Genomic DNA, 18,982 nt, shown 5'->3' with positions numbered 1-18,982 from the left:
CTTTTTCGCTCTCAATCCCTTCGTGGTCCTTCGTAGATCGCTTGAGCCTTGTATCCTCGAAGTTGAATTTGCTATACTCTCGTTTGTCGACATTGACATAACAAGAGTTCAGAATATATATATATTTTTTTTCCCTCGCGTTTAACAGTCGTTTTGAAATTTTTTTGTCACAACACTGACAACAGACCTCAATGCGATTTTCCGCCAAGAAACTCGGGTTGCCACTGGCGTCCTCCTCGTTCCCAGGCCTAATACGTGCGCCTTCATTGTCGCTTCAGAAGCTATTACATTTGAGGATCTGTAAATGACCATGCAGTTATCGACAAAACTCGAGCTCCGTAGGAATTTCAAACCGCGGTATAGAAATCGCCAACGAAAGAATGAAATAAACTTCATTGCCCTTATTCTGCCGGCTAAGCCGCCTGTGACCGTTGTATAACTGGGAACGAATCTTTTGCGATTCGACCAGAATGCATTGCGACTTTAAAAAATTAAGATGGCTGCCGAACTGGAACCTTGTGTATTGTGTGAGTAAATGGTAAGTTTCTTTAAAATAACAAGGACTAAAACTAGATCATAAGCTCGTCATTTCGCTCCTAAGATGGCGTAGAGAGAACCTGAGCCGCATAAAGGTTCTCTCAAGCATGTAGGTAACATGTTAATAATCATCATAGCTTAGTTCCGAAGTGTGACCCTCGTTTTATAGTACGTATTTCAGGTACCTTCGGGAGTCCACAATTTGAGTAGTTTTTTTATGTACCGGTGATTGCTTATTTTTTGCAGATCCAGAATACTGTGTGTCTGTTGGGATGCAGTAATTATTTAGCGTTAATGTCGTTGATTAGATTCACAATAATTTGCCTAATCTCTGCAAAAATCGCGAACAGCTCCTCTAGCGGCAGTTAAAATTTCAAAACTCACGAAAATGTTACACAACCTCTCGTATAAAATCGGACTTTTAATTACAAGACTTAAAAAGGTCGAACATTCATAAAAAGAATTTCTGACAACTTAAACAATTATAGATATCGAGTTGGCTGGAAAAGGTTTTTACGCAGAGTTGAGTGCGAGTCTAGGCTTCCTTGTGAATTGTTCGCAGCTAGTAGCCATTCGTGTAGGACCCACACACTGTCTTGTACATTTTGCTCTTCATACATGATTCTTCAAATTATGGGCGATTCCAGAAAATATCTGTACCATACAGCGGACGGCTTCCATATTTTAGCCCCCCTTGCCTTCAGAAATTCCAAAATGCATTATCCCCCCATGCCCTCGGAATTCCATAATCGTTAACCCCCCGTCCCGCTCGGATTTTTCATTTTTCCGTCAAGCCCTTTACAATTGCCGATAGGGTTCGCAAATACACCCAATGTGGCATATTTACATCAAATTATTTGAAATGACTCGATCTGTACATAGAGACAGTCATTATGACTCAGGAGATTCTGGGATGAAAATGTAAAAAAATAACACTTTTTTCCTTACCCTTGTTCAACAGATATAACCTACATTAACTTTACATTGCCCCAAACTGGTGCAGAACATTAAAATAAGAATATAGTGTGATGCACGTGTGTAAACACAGAAGATAATACGATCGAGTGCACTGACATATCCGCCATCTTGAATTTGAGCCTTCAGGGTCAGCAGTCGCTCCCAACCCCACGTGCTTCAAAATGGCGTCTCGAAGCGTGGCAAAAGAGTTTCCCGCTCCACTGAATGGACTAAATATTTTGTGGATCCGCTTTGACAAGAAAACAAAGAGCGAATGAAGAAGTTCATCAATGTTAAGGCCTCTGAAGCTTGATGTAGAACCCACATTTTATCTATTTTCTTTTGTAAATGAACGCAAACACATGCCTGATCGATCGATACTTGTCTTGTATCCTGCTTTCGCGACGCGGTTGTCAGTTCGTGCTTTATTTGCGAATTGGTAGTCCACAAAATAAGCATCTTCAAAGAACATGCTCTTGTTGTCTCCTCTGAAAGTTCAAGATCTGGAACTCCCCCATGCCTTCGGAACTCCAATCGTAAGTATCCCCCCATGCCTTCGGAATTCCAGTTCAAAGAACCCCCCTTGCCCTCGGATTTCCAAAAAGCTGTCCGTGGTATGGTACGGATATTTTCTGGAATCGCCCAATCCAAGTATTGATTAAAACAATGTCAAAGAAGCTGCATTATGTGTATAAAGTGCAAATCAGCATACAGGTCCTGTACCAGTAGCGTCTTATATGGAAGTCTGTGGACTCTTGTAGAATTTCGACATAAACGCTCGTTTCAGTCAAGTCAATATATTTTGTATCATAATAAAGCTACACGAATTTTTTTTCACGAATATTCACGTACCCTTTAGTTTTGTAAAAGTCGATCTTTGAACAGAAGGTTGTGTGACATTTCTGTGAGTTCAACTTGGAAAAAATTATAATTGTTGCGAGATGGGTTGTTCACATAGCATGCAGAGACTAGGCAATTTTGTCTGTCAGTCAAATCAACAGTGCTCAAAAGAATCACAGGATGCATCTTAACAGACATATAATAACTACATAGGAAACCTACTAAAATGATGGACTCCTGTATGAATAGCAAATTGAAGTCAGCACTGTACAGGTGCCATACAAATAGCCACTGTATCCAGAATAAGGCCAAAGCTGCCTTTTACTATGCTTTCGGGTAGCTGAAAGGTATGCCATGATCATAAAAATGTTTTGAATAAGACCTTGTGGAAGATATCAGTCTATGTTATATTAAGGTTAAACAAGCTTGTTGAAAAGAATTTAATTTATGTTGCATCAGAACAGAGTATACACTTGAATAATTGGCTTTGCAATAAGGCTTGCATAAAACAAACATTAGGTCAGCTTGTTACAGCTTGTTGTATCCTTTATTTTCATCATTTTCTTAATAACAAGCAAAATTCTGTTCAAGATTACCGGTACTTTGAAGTGTCCTTACTTTTAGCAGGTTGCAACTTTCAGGAAATTATTGATATAATCATAACAGTGTTGAAATTTCATTACTTTTGGAGGATCATTGCTTTCAGAACCTTACGGTAGTTAGACAATCAAGCCAGTTCAAGTAGTGCAGGGACGTGAAGCATTGCTTGTAAAATGCCATTGCAAGGGGTGACCCTATTCAGTTGAATAGAATGGCCGATTGATGGAATGGCACTAACTTTCACTCTGGGTTACTTGCAGTTAGCTTCAGTTCACCCGGGTTTGCTTGCGGTTAGCTTTTATTTCTTGGTTAGGGCAACATATACTAGTATTGCCCTAATCAACAAATAAAAGCTACCTGCAAGTAAACCAGGGTGAAGCTAACCTCTAGCAAACTAATGCCATTCTGTCATATAACTATTCTGCCTTACAGGTTCACCCACAACAAACTGGGCCCTCTCCATATACATGTGCAGCCTCGTCCCCAGTCGTCCCCGGCGAATTTGGATGTGACGTCACCCGCCAAGCTTGTCGGGGAAGTTCGCCTAGGACGAGTATAGCTAACTGTCGTGGGTCGTGGGTCGTGGGTGGAAGTCGTGGGTCGTGGGTGTGGGTAAAGTCGTGGGTGTGGGTAAATGTCGTGGGTACCAAAAAAGACTAAAATAAAAAAAAAAATACTGAACTAAAATTTGTGACAAAATAGTTCGTTCATGGCTAGTCTGATGCAGAGTGCAAACATACTTGTTGGGATGTCTGTTAAAACAAGGAACACCGCAAAAAAAACACCTGGAAAACCAATTTCTTTAAACGCAGATAAACAAAACAGTGTTATAAAATTCAATAAATTTAAACAATTAAAATAAAGTAAAAATATTAAAGAAATAAGTATTATGAAATGGAACATGATCAGTGCTTAGAAGTTTGCGATCAGATTGATCGCTCACAGATGGACTTGAACTGAAGATCTCCGGTCATATTAAGGAAAAGTTCCGAAGCCGTCTGAAGTCCCAACATTTACGAAGCCTCTTGTCAGAGAAAAGAACAGCAGAAGAAAAGAGTCATAAAAACAACATTCACATGGCAATTTAAGGGACTGGGTCACGGCTGAGTTGAGTTTATTTTATTAAATTTTGCAAAATACCCGCTATTAAACTTTGTGTAAAGAAATTACTTTTTTGGATCTAAATGACAGAACCTTACATTTATCACAACCAAATGTGCCTCCTGGGTGATATAATGTTAAGTTACAAGCAAACAAGATTAACTTTGAAAACTGTTAAGCCCAACAGTATTTCAAAAACGCATATCGCAATTCATTTTAATCTTCTTCACTTTTGGCCATCCGTACCTTCTTTTGTATTTGCTGTGTTATTGAATGTTCCTTCACTTTTTTAAGCGGTTGTTTTTTGTATTTCATTGAATTTGTTGGCCATTTTCCAGCCTAAATTTGGATAAAATCCGTGATACAGTCCCTTTAATAGTAAATTCTATTTTATTCTGAGTTGCGATTAGCATTTCGCGCTCACACACTACACTTCCCCACAAGAATGGTGACTTTAAAATATTGCGTGACATTGTGCGTTGCAGACTGAGCGGCATTTTTTCCGTGGGAAATTTTGATGGTCCCGTTTGCGACTACAAAAGAGCGCTTCTGGCTGGTTTACTAATAAAACTGATGTAATGGCCTCGCTTCTTGGCCAAAGCGACGAGATGTGCGATTCGGACTCGGAAATGCTGCAGCCAACATTTTTACTACAATCTATTACACACTTGGAATTGCGAAAGCTAAGCGTGAGAGCTTTTGCGAAAGCTTTCTTATTAAACCGTCACCCAACGCACTGCATATAATTTTGCGACTACCTCTTCCAAATTGTTGTGCTTATTTTCATAACGAGCACGTAGTATTACTATTATTTAATTGATTGACTAAAAATCACGGACTGAACGCGGGCTATGGGCTGCGGACTAATACTGCATCCTGAGCGACGTTTTACGAAAGGGTTGCAGGGGTGTTTCGGGGTGCACTGGTTTTGGGGAGTGTTTGAGGACGAAACGCTAATCGCAGCTCGGAATAAAATGAAATTTAATATCAACTTCCATGTGAATATTGTATTTATGACGCCTTTCTTCCGCTGTTTTTTTCTCAGAGAAGAGGCCTGTAAATGTTACGACTTCGGACGACTTCGGAACTTTTCGTTACGTAATATTACCGGAGATTTTCAGTTCTAGTCCACTTGTGAGCGATCAATCTGGTCGCAAACTTCTAATTAAGCACTGATCATGCTCCATTTCCTAATACAGTCGTGTGTTTCGCGGTGTTCCTTGTAGTTACAGACATCCCAACAAGTTTGTTAAGAACTCTGCATCAGACTAGCCATGAACGAACTATTTTGTCACAAATTTTAGTTCAGTATTTTTATTTTAGTCTTTTTTGGTACCCACGACATTTACCCACACCCACGACTTTACCCACACCCACGACCCACGACTTCCACCCACGACCCACGACCCACGACAGTTAGCTATACTCGCCTAGGACGCCTGGCAATAAACGGCAAATCCAATATGGCGGAGCCTGTCCAACGATTGAACTTCAGTCAACTTCTTGAAGAACTTAAAAACGCGTCAGAATTAGGCTGGGATTCCTTCATCCATGTCTGCCAGCAAACTCGTGAAGTAATTGGAGATTTTTTATTTAAGGTAGAAAAATTAAATGTCGATTTTTATGCGCAGCAAATTGTACCATCTAAAGAGCTTAAAGAATATGTTCCACTAACTGTAACTGGCGACGGGAGCTGTCTCTATCGATCGATTTCTCTGTTGGTGTCTTGGTGAACGGAGATAGAATAGTGGTCGTTCGTGAAAAGTTGTATGATGAGTATTTTTGCTTCTCGCTAACACAACAACAACAGCGGTGAAAAGATAAAAGGCTCAAAGCTGATATCCATCAGTACTTTCAACTGTGCTTTCGTGTGTGCTTTGTTTGTTCCTTTGCCTTCGCTTTTTTCGAATATTTTTCGCAGTTTTATCCAAGGTAAGTGAAGTTGTAACTATTTATTCGAAGTATCAGTAGCGAAATATATGACTAAAGCTACTTATCAGAAAATTAGAAAGCTGTGTAGTGGTTTGTTTTCTGGGAAACAAACGCTGCAATTCGCCTACTGTTGGTGACGATACCGAGTTGTAATGTGTCAACTCAGCTGCTTAACAGATTCAACTTCTCTCTTGTGAACTTCAGACTTGTGAGACTCTATAACATACCAAATTCCCTTCGGCCACTAAGCATTGACAAGATTATGATTGTAAGGAAACAAAAAACTGTTCCGAATGGACTGGTATCAAAATGTTTAGAATGGCTTCATTTCAGTTTAAAAGTCGTTTGTTACTGTTAGTTAATGTTATATTTATATTGTTACTATTGTTACTATACAAACATTATCCAGAGTATCTTCTAGATATACAATGTACTCTATTTGGATTCATTAAAGACCTTTAGCCACTTAGCTTGGCACAATCAATCAAAAGGCTTTATTCTTCTCTTATGCTTTAGAAAGATGGGTTGGTACAAGCAGATCAGGTTTCATCAGCTGGCAATGTCATACATTTTCTATGAGCAGACCTCAAATATCAAGAGAATATGAAAACATAATATAACACTTTCCACTGCCTCCAGCTTTCCCTGCCTCCTCCCCAAATCACCCCACCCTACCAAATGCACTCCCCTAAATTCCAATAACTACTAGTTTTAGTATATATTGCAAGAGTTGAATACATGTAAATACTTTTGTATACTGTACTGTGTTTATGTGTGTGTGTGTGTGTGTCAGTCAAGCTCAGTTTAATATCTCTGCAAGTAGGAGTTAAAAAGGTGGTAGTTTAAGGAATGGGAAAAATAGCCAGTGTACCCATGTGAGGAAAAATACAAATATTTTTGGGCTATCAAAAATGCAGAATGGGGCTCACAAATTAAAAGGAAACTGGTCCAAAAGCCCCAGTAACCAGCTTTTCTGGAGCGGTTCAAACAATATTTAAACATTATATATTTTGATATTTTAATTTATTTGCAAATAAACATATAAACACAGTATATATATATTGTGTTTATGTGTTTCTTTGCAAGTAAATGTCAGAGAGAATAGCAGAAGAATCATACTTTGTTAAACGAGCTATGTCTACAATGATGCAGTATGTATCTTGTCTAAAGGGGAAAGCAGTGCACTTCTGTTTCTTTTTGAACATCTCAGCAGGTAAATTTGTCAAAACTACACGAAAATTGGCAGCAAAATATATAAACTTCAGCTGAAATGCTAACTCTGCAACTGAGGGAAAATGAAATAAATTTCCACACCTTTTGGGCTGACAAGAACTGTTGGCTATTTAGTGGTGCTACACAATGGAAATGTTATCAATTCACACTTGGAATCTGCAATAAGTCATGACCAGCTGTAATTTTTATTTAATAAGCTCATTGAATTGACGAAAATGATTGAAGCATACTTGTTATATATAACCTGAACATGGCCCAGGATTTGGATTAACATCTCCTGCTAATGAAACGAGCCAGAGTATACAAGAAAAAGACAGGCTACATCAAGATCAAATAAAGTTTTGGTTTACGAGTTAGATTATTTTTTTTCTTTCTCTAAAAAGCTAAATAAAAAATTACAGGTAATCAATGACAAGCTTTAATACATGCATCGGGGGATTAGCCCTCTTCTCTCAAGTAAGCTGAATTGTTTCTTTGTTTTCGCACATAAATTTGTAAACAACAAAGGTCGAAAATCCCGACCCTAGCTCTATAAACATTGAGATCGACGCCTTTCAGGTTTAAATAAAACTAACACAGTTACTAGTACCTGGCGAACGTAATTTGCTTACCACAAAGAACTTCTAGATACATGTAGACCCATGTATCACTACGAGAAGTGAACGAAAACAATGATAACAGAATCATTTTCTTAACTCTATTAAATACGACCAATACCATTCTGCAAGGCAGGAAAAAAACGGCATTACAGTTCGTCTCCACCATCTAAAATAGTCCACAAATGTTCAAAAGGGATGCAGTTTCCTCATGAACCAGAAATATTTTCTTTTCCTCGCAGAAAAACGTATATTTTCGTCGAGCTATATCTGGGACTTTTTCTCGCTTAACTGGGACTTTTTTGCCATTTTGTGCCAGGCCTCGCGCTATCGCGCTCGGTTCCAGTCCTCCTCCGCTCACTCGCATAGCGCGGTATGGCCTGGGGACGAGGCTGATACATGTGTATAGTAAAATAAAACAAACCAAACCAAACGAAAAACAAAACAAAAATAAAAACAAGTCAAAGAACAACAATAAAACAAAAACATAACAAACATGCTAGTAATATCATGTTATGATTTAAATCTGATTTATTCTTTGATTTTGTTTTCAATTTCATGTTAGATTTATTTTTACCTTTAATAGGTTTTAGTTGTTTTATATGTATGTAAACTTTTTATTGTTTTTAATTAAATTCTTGTAAAGCGCTTTTGATCAGTACATGTAAAAAGCGCTATATAAATTATTAAATTATTATTATTATTATTATTAATTATTAGACTGACAAGGATTAGAAACAATCTTTGTTCCGTTTATTTGGAAATGGGCAACAAACAGAGTGGTAGAAGACGGGAAAGTCAGATGGTACGTCCACAATTTGCATCATCCATCAATCCTTTACTTCCACCAGAAGCTGTTGTCAGACTCACTGACTGCTTAAACAGACTACCTATTGCTCTTGACAAAAGTGTTCGGGATGAAGTGATACGTCGTGTAGAACTGAAAGAGACAGAGGATACCCCAGAAATTCTACTAAGCAAAGGCCAAGAGGCATCTGGAATTCATGTGCTGGTGTCAGGGAATGTAACTGTTTTTAGTGAAAACCAGAAGTTTGTCTTGAGGGAAATTCAAGCAGGCGATTGCTTTGGGGAAGTTTCTGTGCTGTTTAATATGAAGTGCACTGCTGATGTGTGGTCATCTAACAGGTACATACATGTGCATGTCAGTTCCAATGTTTAGCAGGGTGTCGCAACTATTGAACAAATTGAACGATTTATTAAGTGTGATGTTGTAAAGGTCAAAGCATCGCGGGAAGCATATTGCATCGTGAACTGCTTCAGTCGTGTTTGGACTGCCAACATTAAAGTAGCTGCCCACAAGCTGAATCTTTAGCATTTGGAATCGCTTTAATTTCCCTTCAACTGGTCGTTTTGTCCCGTCCCATGATAGAATAAAACATTGATTTATTTAAAATAGATTCATTGCACTAGTATAGTAATAATATTTTAATTTAATAAAACTGCAGTTGTTGTAAAAAATGTCTTAAATTGACTTCAGCTTTAGTGACTTCTCAATGTCATGCTCGTGATACTGGCAATAGTGCCCATGTATGACCTTACAACACATTTAATAATATAATTGTGTTTTAACAAGGTGTGTGATATTACTTCTGAAGACCTCTGATGCTCGCCAGTTGCTCACGTTTCCCAGTGAGATAACTCTACTGCAGTGGTTTCAACAGAGGTTGGTGGAAATACTACATCTGTTCAGTACATACTAAATTTATCTGCAGCAATTAAGAGGTTTCATTCTGAGTTATAAAATTTTCTCCTTTAAACGCTTGCTCTGAAAATGTATGTAGCCAAATTAGATTAATTCGTTTAAATTAAATAAATTTCATTAAGCTCCATGGTCAACACTAAAGATTCTGCTTGCAGCATTTATGAAGACAGTTTCAATCTTTTTGATTGTCAATTTCTTTATTAGATGGGCCCCCAGAGGGGGTACTTGGGACTTCAAATGACGGGGATGATCAAATGGGGGCAAAAATCAAGACCCAAAAAAATCCCTAGGGCTTCAAACTTAACCCAAAAAATACCTAGATACAAAATTGACCCCTCAAAAATCAACAACAAAATATGTTTCTTTGTACTTTATTCATAAAAGTACACAGCCAATGCACTACCATGAATCTTCAGATTATTTTTAATACCCAAAAACATCCCTACTTAAATAAATAAAAAAATAGCTGCCAAATTTTCCTACCCAAAACAATCCCGGAATTGAAAATCTCAAGCCCAAAAACATCCTTTGATCATCCCCGTCACTTGAAATCCCGAATATCCCCCCTGGGGATGGGCCCAGGCCGCTATCGGCCTACACCCGTCTCTTGCTTTTGGTAAGTTTCTTTTGTAGGAAGGGTATTGAAGGTCACACATTCTGATTGGCTTAGACTGGGCCATCTTTCATCAGCCACTTGAAATTGCCAGGGTGGAGGAAGAGGCATCGGACAGAGGGATTATAATTATTTGTTTACCTACGTCACTTATTCTGTTTGGCTAACTACAGCTCATCTCTCATCAGCCACTTGAAATTGCTTAGTAGATGATATTGGGAAGAAGGATTTTATAAATTACCATGCATAATACGCATATTGTATAAAGTGTTTCACTCAATAAGAAATTCTGCTTAGACCACAAAGCAAAACAGGACTAGACAGTTAGAAAGGACTCAGATACAGGATATATGAACAAGAGAGACAAGTTATATTTCATGAGTTTTAGTGTAAGAAGAAAACAGACGTAAATTAAAGCAGTGTAAACAATATATTCATGATCAACGCTACTGGGCCTGTCTATAAAGCCACAGGGCTTCTTGTTCCACTTAATTTACTGGATGAGATGCTAGTATACTATTTCTTTGGTATTTGAAGTGACACTGACAATAAATAAAATTGCATTGTAGTAGATTTTATACTATATTGTACATGTAGTTTGATGTTTCCTCGCTTAATGTTTATTGTTAATAATAATAATTAATTGTTAATTCAACGTTAATTGTAGGAGATACCTTGACACCAGTAAGCTGTTTGACAACCAACAGTTGTCAAAGGAGATTGCTATAGATGTGTTACAAAAGGTTGGTAGACACACATCGTAACTACACTGTGTTTGCCATGATAGTTACTATTGATCCCAGATGTCTGAGTCTAAATGGCACAATTATAATAATTATAAAAATTTATTGTTTTCTTTGTCTAAGTCCCCAGTGGTACACAGCTGGAGAAAAGAGTCTTTAGCATCTGTGGTCACCACCATAAAGCCAGGTCAGTTAATTTAAAATTATGTTTAAAAATATATATATTTATATATAATGCAGTAGTTATTCTTAACTTTCTCTGATGGATGGAGAAGCAAATTTTTACATGTAATTTAATGTTATTATTTATTTCACATCTTTTTAGTCAAAAACTACTGTATTCATTTGATTAAGCGCCTAACCTCGAATAAGCGCCCACTTTGAATAAGCGCCCACCCTGAAGGTAGGAAAAGTTAATTAGTGCCCAGCCTCGAATAAGCCATCTACGCTGCTGGGATATCCTCTGATTCTTTACTAAATGATGGAAAAATTGGCCACTTTGATAATAAAGCTGCATGCCTACTGCTACTTCAAAACTTTCTGAACCCCAAACTACATGTAATAATTCAGGAAAAAAGAATTTACCAGACATTTTAACTTAGAAATGCCATGAGGGAAAACTAATTCCTTTACTTTTAATTACTTTTTAATTTTTTGCAGCAATTATTGTACTGTATCCTACTGACAGCATAATTTTCAAAGAAGGATGGAAAGGACAAGAAATGTTTGTTCTAGTTCATGGACAGTAAGTTAAATTATACAATAAACAATTGATAAATGCAAGTTTGAGAACTAACTCTTACTCTCTTACTACACACAAATAGCTAGCCTTACCAACATTGGTTGGAGGTACGCAAAAGTATCTACCATGGGATGTTCCCGTGGGTCATATACAAGAAAAATCCATGGGTCATAATCAGTGTTGTACAGTGGCTTAACTTCAAATCCCATATTAATTTTCTTCAATTTATAAGCACTCAACAAGGCAAGAAATGGGCCCATTGTCAACCCCCGCTCCCCAACCCACTCCTGCCATAAAATCATGTCTTTTTGTTTGTTTGTTTGTTTGTTTTCTTCTTTTTTTGAAATCTACCCCCTCTCCTTAATTAGCAGTCAGTATTAATGTCTGAATTGATCAATGATCAAGTTAATTGCTCTGTATGCAGGGTGAAGTTCTCGACTGGAAATCAGGAGCTTGCTACATTTGATGCTGGAGACAGAGGGTTCTCTTTTGGAGAGGAAGGTACCAGTGCCAATTAATAGAATGTAGAAATTATTAATATAAAGATATAACATGCACCTTTTATTTGCTGTTTAGCCTTTTAGAAAAGGTCCAATTTTGTGGAAAGGTGCCTTTAACTAGCTAAACACCCATCTGCAGGCTTTTTCTTTTCATAGTCAATGATATTATTAACAATATTATTTATTACATTTGAAGCTGGAGCTTTAGATGCATAATTTATATGTGTTTCAGACCACCATTGGATAATCAGCCATAAAATTACCATGCCCACCTTCTTATGATATTATTTTACTGTGCAGGTTTCTTTACTGGAACTGAGAGGAGATCCACCGTCAGGTTAGGACAGATGCACAGCATGAAAGAGCATTATTTTAATGGTGATACATGTATCTCTAATATTATAATTGGTGCTTGAAGGATTAACAATCTTTCCCAGTTTCAGCGATCAACTACTTGGTGATCTCGAGTGAATATTACAGTTAGTCTTGTGACAGTGTTCAATATACAGTATTACCCTGCTATTATATTTTGATATTTTTTACAGATTCTACCCTGAAAACCTTATCATACATCAACATGTATCTGTGTGTTGCACCCTACCATATCTTGTCCCATGATGGTACCTGCCCCTCCTAACCCATTCAGCTTCTCTCAGGGCTCCATAAACACTCTGACCTGTAAGCATTTTAGTGGGGGGGAGGTCTGAATACTTAAACCAGATGTGATCATTGGATCCATATTATTGCTGTGACTGTAATTGGATTCTTCTTCAAGCTCTATTTTAGATCAGGTATCTTGCACACTCTATTTAAATACTGTGAAGATTCATCTCACCTCACGTCACCTACCCACCCCCCACCCTCCCAAAACATGTAAACGGTAAAGTAACCATTAATAAATGAGTACATGCTTATTAGAAAAGCCGCCTGCTAACACAATAAAGATCACCTGCCATTGTTTTCTGTAGACTTTGACAGCAGACTCTGGGTTTCACCACTTTCAACTACCATCTGATAAAAACCTAGAGCTTGTAGTACAATTATAGGTATATAATGTACATACATGTACTCCACAGGGCGGCTGGGCCATGCCAGGTTATTATGCTACGAGAGGAAAACTTCCATGATGCTGTTAGTCAGGTGTGTATAATTTATTATTTAAGCAATAGAGGACTTTTTCCGTGTTTACATAGCCTCATCTAAACACAAAGTGAAACTGAATGATTTGGCAGCCCGATAAACACAGTTAAAAAGTCTCATCGTGTCTTGTGAAGTTTTGCTGGATAATTAGGAATCATAGCACAAGCAGCGGATCTAGCGAGGTCGGTAGCAATGGTATGCATTTATTGTACGGTAAATTGTTCAGTTAGCGATCTAAATGAGTCCAGTTTCTTCTACTGTCGTTTCCTCCGTCTTTGTAATGCGCTTCAAGCGTAAAATAAACCTCAAATTGACATCAAATTCTGCTTTGGTTTTCTGACAAATATTTCCATTCTTCCCACTTCCCGAAGCCCATTTTGAATGAAAAAAGTTCACGACTATTATTGCCAATGTAACAGTAGAATTTTTACGCTGAGAAAGTCTCAGAGAAAATAAATTTTAAGCGTCATTTTAATCACATTTTAAGCAGATTTGCCGGCAAAAAGACGGCAACCGATCGGCCGTGCAAAGTTTGAATTTATAAAGCTTAAAGATTTACAGTTTGTAGCATATAGTTTCGTTTGCATGTCTTATAGGGAATTTTATTGTAGTACTTAAATACAAAAATTTACTTGAAAAATGTTTACTGCGAATTTTGTTGCATACTTTGTCGTTCGCTTGAGCTCCCTCTGCTCTAGCAGGCAAAGCGCTGTGATTCTTCTTTCTTTCGCTTTTTTTCCTCGGGCTCATATGGGAAGAGAAAGCCGGAACAAATGTCAATATTTGGTTTTGTTTTCCATTTCTTTAATACAGTTCTTGAAATTACTTTGCAAGTCTTTTTGATAGTTTTATAATGTTTTGAAATTGTGCCGGGAAACACAGAAAGCGTGACGTCACAACCGTGTTTACATACTCCCATCTAAACTCACCTATCGACCAATGAGAGCGCGCGTACTATCTTAATTATTTTATAATTTCATATATTAAACACTTTGCACTTCATGCAATTATACACAGTGTTATCTTAAGGCCGGCACACACTAGGGGACTAGTCGCAGGGACTTGTCGCAGGGACTTGCTTCGGGGACCAGTCCCATAGTGTGTACTCATATTTTGCATCAAAAGTCTAGTCGTAGGGACCACATTTTTGGTCCCTGCGACTAGTCCCACAAATTAAGCTGGTTTGATTTCTGGGACTAGTTGCAGGGACCAATAGTCCCACAAATCGGTCAATTTTCTAGTGTGTACACACTAAGGGACAATTCCCTGCGACTAGTCCCCTAGTGTGTGCCCAGCTTTAAGGGAGAGTAAGTGCTAGACACAGATCTACAAGCACGTTCAAATTGTTTTATACAAGTTCGTAATCTTGCAGCTTTTTTGCTAAAGATTTTGATTTTATGAGTGGAAAAAATACATGGATCTTTTTGTATCACTGAAAACATTGTTATGCAATAATAAGTTTAATTTTTTTAATTACAGTAACTTGGCACTGTTTAAATCAGTAATTATATAAATTGGATTGAGTGGAGTACAGTCCAGGGAAAAATTGCACAATTTATATGATGAGCACAAATCACTTGACCTCTGAGTTGTTTGATCAGCCAAATATGATGATGTTAAAATTGGGCATTCGCATGATCATTGTGTCAATTCCTTGACAAAAAAATAATAGGTTTGCAGAGAACCAATCATAAACAAGATTTTTTTATTGCATTATTAACACTTACAGATTAAGTTGCTAGATCAACTACAACAACAACAGTAGCAACAACACATTCTTATTACAAATTACATTGCACAGTTCACAACAGAGGCAACATTGCTCCAAGAGCTAAGTGTCAAGTGGAAACAACAGGTCAATCAAAGAGATGGAAGGCTGTACTGAAAGTATGGAGGAGCCTTGGATTTGGAGGTTTGACCGTCTTTTTATCTTGTGGATATTGAATAACAATCAATCTGTTAAACTTGTGTTTTGCTAAAGATGATGCAAGTCCACTGAATTGTAGTGCGAGCACATGAGTTCATTAAAAAAAGAAAACAGACTGGTTGGATGATCAAAAAATGTCAACATAAATGGAATTATTTTTACATTTTTACGGGTTTAAAGCACATTTTTATTTATTTTGAGTACTTTGTGGTGATTTTGGGTGGTTTTCTGGCATTTTGGAAAAATTTTGAAATCCAAGATGGCGGATCCCACGGTTTTCATGTACTGAAAAATACTTGCCGACGCGTCGGTCGAATGTCGGCCGACTGTCGGCCGTGTGTCGGCCGACTGTCGGCCGACAGTCGGCCGACAGTCGACCGACAGTCGGCCGACGCGTCGGCCGACACGTTGGCCGACGCGTTGACCGACGCGTTGTTTGGATCGGATTCTTAACCTTTTCCGCGGATCCAAGATGGCGGCTGTTTTGACATCAAGATGTAATTGTCACGTAATGTGACGTCACAATCCCACGTGACGTAAACCGAAAGAAAGAGTTTCGGACATACAATACAAGTTTCATGGTGATTGCTTAAATATTCTGGAAGTTACATAGGGGGGCTTCCGAAGCCCCCGCCCCCCGGTCCGAGAAGGTTCAAAAAAACCCGGTCTGAATAGGGTTAAGAAATGACACCCATTAAAATGACAGGGAACGCGCATTTTAGCTTCGTAACAAAGCAGTAATTAATGTTATATAATGTTCCATTATTTTTTGTTTTCTTTATTAAGATTTTGAGGATGACCTTGAAGCAGGTGAGTAATAACATAAGAAATGTAACAAAGAATCCCTCATCTCGTATGTCCCTTATCCCTCAGCGCACATATCCCACATCCTTTATCCCTCATCCCACATCCTGTATGCATCATCCCACATCGAAGCCCACATCATTTATCCCTCATCCCACGTCCTTTATCCCTCATCCTGAACCCCATATAGTATCTCATCCCGTATCCCTCATGCTACATCCCTCATCCCTTAGCCCACATCCCTCATCCCATATCCCTCACCCCTTATCCCTCATCCCATATATCCCATACGCCAGATCCGCCATCCCTTATCTCACATTCCTCACCCATATCCTGTATCTTTCACCTCTCATCCATCATTTCTCATCCTTCATGCCTCATCTTATACTCCTTAAATCCCTCATCCCCTTTTCCTCTTCCTTCACCCCGCATCCCTCCTGCAAAATCCCTCATCTCACACCCAGCACTCCTCACCTTTTAATTCTCCATTTGTTATCTTCCATGCTTCATCCTTCCTCGCTTCTTAAAACCTGTTTCCTTTTTATTTGAGCCACGTACATGTATGTCAGTTTTCTCTAAGTGTAGTATCATAATCATCACTCAAGTCATGCGATTTTCTTGACAGACAGAAGAATTCAAAGCTTGTCCACCAGGATTCTTGTACATTCTTGCTCTGTCCATGGTTATCAAGGAAGTGCAAGCTGATGATGTTATGTTGTCAACCAGACAGTACCAAGAAGGTTAGTCTACTTTATCTTATTATTGGTGTTCTGTGAGTGGTTCACTTGTTTTGGAATCGCAGATGCAATGCAAGCAGCATTAAACAAGAGAACAGCTCTCGACATCGCTCCCAGGGTCTCTACACCCTGTCCCCTAAGAAGAGACCCTGGGAACTACAGCTCGCGGATTGAAAACATTTGGTTGTGTTTTGTTTCAGTTTGCAAATTCAACAACACCTTTCATTTCCAGTCTTAATCCCCATCTGATTGACAGGAATTTATGCTGTATGTATGTATGCTGAATCGTGTTCATATATAATTAAATAAATGATCAGGTTGTAAGCGACGTCATAAAATCCTCATTGTAAGCAACTCAACATAAGTAAACATCTTAGACATTGGCAAGTTCTCAGGGGCGGATCGAGGCCCGGGAAGGTGCCCCCCCCCTCCCCCTGAGATGACCTGCGACTTTCAAATACAACTGGTATTCTGCAAAGAAATAATATGTGGTTTATTGGTTCACGCCCTACTAAGAAAAATCTTGGATACCCCTGTGCCCAGTTGCATAAAGCAACTTAATATAAAGTGGGATTTTCTGCAACTGCTCCTTGCATTCCGCTGAATGTTTTTTGCATCGTCATAGGTTTTCCTTTACTCTTTAGTCCGTCTTTGCCCGATTCATCCATAATAGCACGGGCCACGAAAATCCTCTGGAACACAGGGAATGGTTGCAGAAAATCCCACTTAATCTTAAGTTGCTTTATGCAACCGGGCCCTGGTTCTTTACTGATACATGTATTTTGCTTTCGGTCTCAAGGCGGTACCCTGTTTGTAGTCCTACAAGGAAGTGCAGAAGTCATGGAAGAGAATACGCCCACATCCCTCATAGTGGATCTTAAACAAGTATTTTGTAAGTAACTTACATTAAGAAGCAAGCAATGATACATTTAATCAACCGTGGGGAAATGCCTGAAAAAAGTTTCGAGGGCTTTGAACACCGGGTTCAAATCCGTGACCTTCACGATACCGGTGCGATGCTCCACCAACTTTCACTATGAAGCAACTGGGAGCCAAGTGATTTTTGTGGGTTCTATTTTTCCCATGAAGGAATAGGTGACAGAATAAATGAAATGATGCCGCCGTGCTAAACAATTTCATCAATTCTGTTTTACTTACATTCGCCATAAGAGAACGTTTCGCTAGAAATCTTCAAATGATTAACCGATAATACCATACTTCTGTTAAAATCCGAGGAAAATAATACTAGAATTCTTAAATCCAGTTACATAGATATGTTGCTCTGTAGGTAGGCTGAGGAATTTTTTGGACTCCTTAAATAGTGGTCAGTTGTTCATAATCCTTTTCATCCCCTGTAGGGAAGAATGACAGCATGCCTGGCCGGGGCTGGGTGAAGGCAACAGAATTGTGCGTGGCGGCCTTTTTCCCTGAGGAGGCAGTGAGAGAAGCGGAGAACACATTCCCGGATGTTGTCTTGCCAAGACCCTGAGCGAACACGCCTTTGTTTCAACCGATGAGGACAGCGTTCTCCATCGCCAGACTGCCTGGCTCCTAGCGGTGTAGAACATAGGACCGGCTTTCCATCGCGCTCGAATTCCACCAGTGTCGGTGACAGCCACCGAATCGAAATCCAAGAAGATCAGATTGATCAGACTGTGGTCGGAATCTCGGTGCAGTTACGGTGCCCAATGTTTACCAGTGAAAGCCTAAAAAGCCCTCTTGTTTTCCTCACTCGTCGTTCTTTGCGCGGCCCCAGCTAACCGTGGCTGGGCCATAGTGTCTTTTAGGCATTCAAATGCAAGATGGCGGACACACTGCGATTTTAGCGCCTGAAAGACCCTTAGGGCTGGGTCCGTGAAAGAAAAATACAAATTTAAATGAATCGCGCACCAAGAGCCCCTCATCCTCTCTTGGCGCACTTATGAACGCGACTGTAATAATAATAACAATCTTTTATTAGGAAGCTCCATCACTTAAAGTGGTTTACATAGAGGTCCTAACACTAGATGTATATTATAAAATGATACAATTAAAATCAATAAATTAGAGCTCAAACCGAAATATAAAAAATATTTACAATATATACATTAAAAGGATTAAAAATACTTAATTATAAAAAGCAGAAAAAAGACACTTCTTAAAAATTGGCAAACTTGCTGAGTTTCTTACAGTTCTCTCTAACTCATTATAGTCTTTGAAACACTGGTGATGTTTTCCCCAATTGTATTTGATTCTGTACGTCGCTAGAATCAATTAG

The 18,982-nt window shown here is 38.7% G+C and overlaps 1 protein-coding gene and 1 pseudogene across 2 annotated transcripts in view; one reads left to right on the top strand and one right to left on the bottom strand.

The window, feature by feature from the left end:
• Positions 1-18,982, bottom strand: part of LOC144640220 (uncharacterized) — a 303,086-nt gene that overhangs the window by 86,168 nt on the left and 197,936 nt on the right. The gene's annotated exons all lie outside the window — the stretch shown is intronic.
• On the top strand, positions 454-18,365 carry LOC144640153 (uncharacterized; annotated as a pseudogene). Its single transcript, XR_013568296.1, has 14 exons — positions 454-538; positions 8,517-8,942; positions 9,391-9,480; positions 10,800-10,875; positions 10,999-11,062; positions 11,536-11,620; positions 12,042-12,118; positions 12,418-12,454; positions 13,194-13,257; positions 15,059-15,169; positions 15,971-15,994; positions 16,614-16,728; positions 17,525-17,617; positions 18,084-18,365. The product of XR_013568296.1 is annotated as an uncharacterized LOC144640153 (transcript).

Source organism: Oculina patagonica, unplaced genomic scaffold (genome assembly GCF_052425735.1).
Source record: "Oculina patagonica isolate OP01 unplaced genomic scaffold, crgOcupat unplaced2, whole genome shotgun sequence".
Lineage (NCBI taxonomy): Eukaryota > Metazoa > Cnidaria > Anthozoa > Scleractinia > Oculinidae > Oculina > Oculina patagonica.
This window is presented reverse-complemented; position numbering and strand designations above follow the sequence as displayed.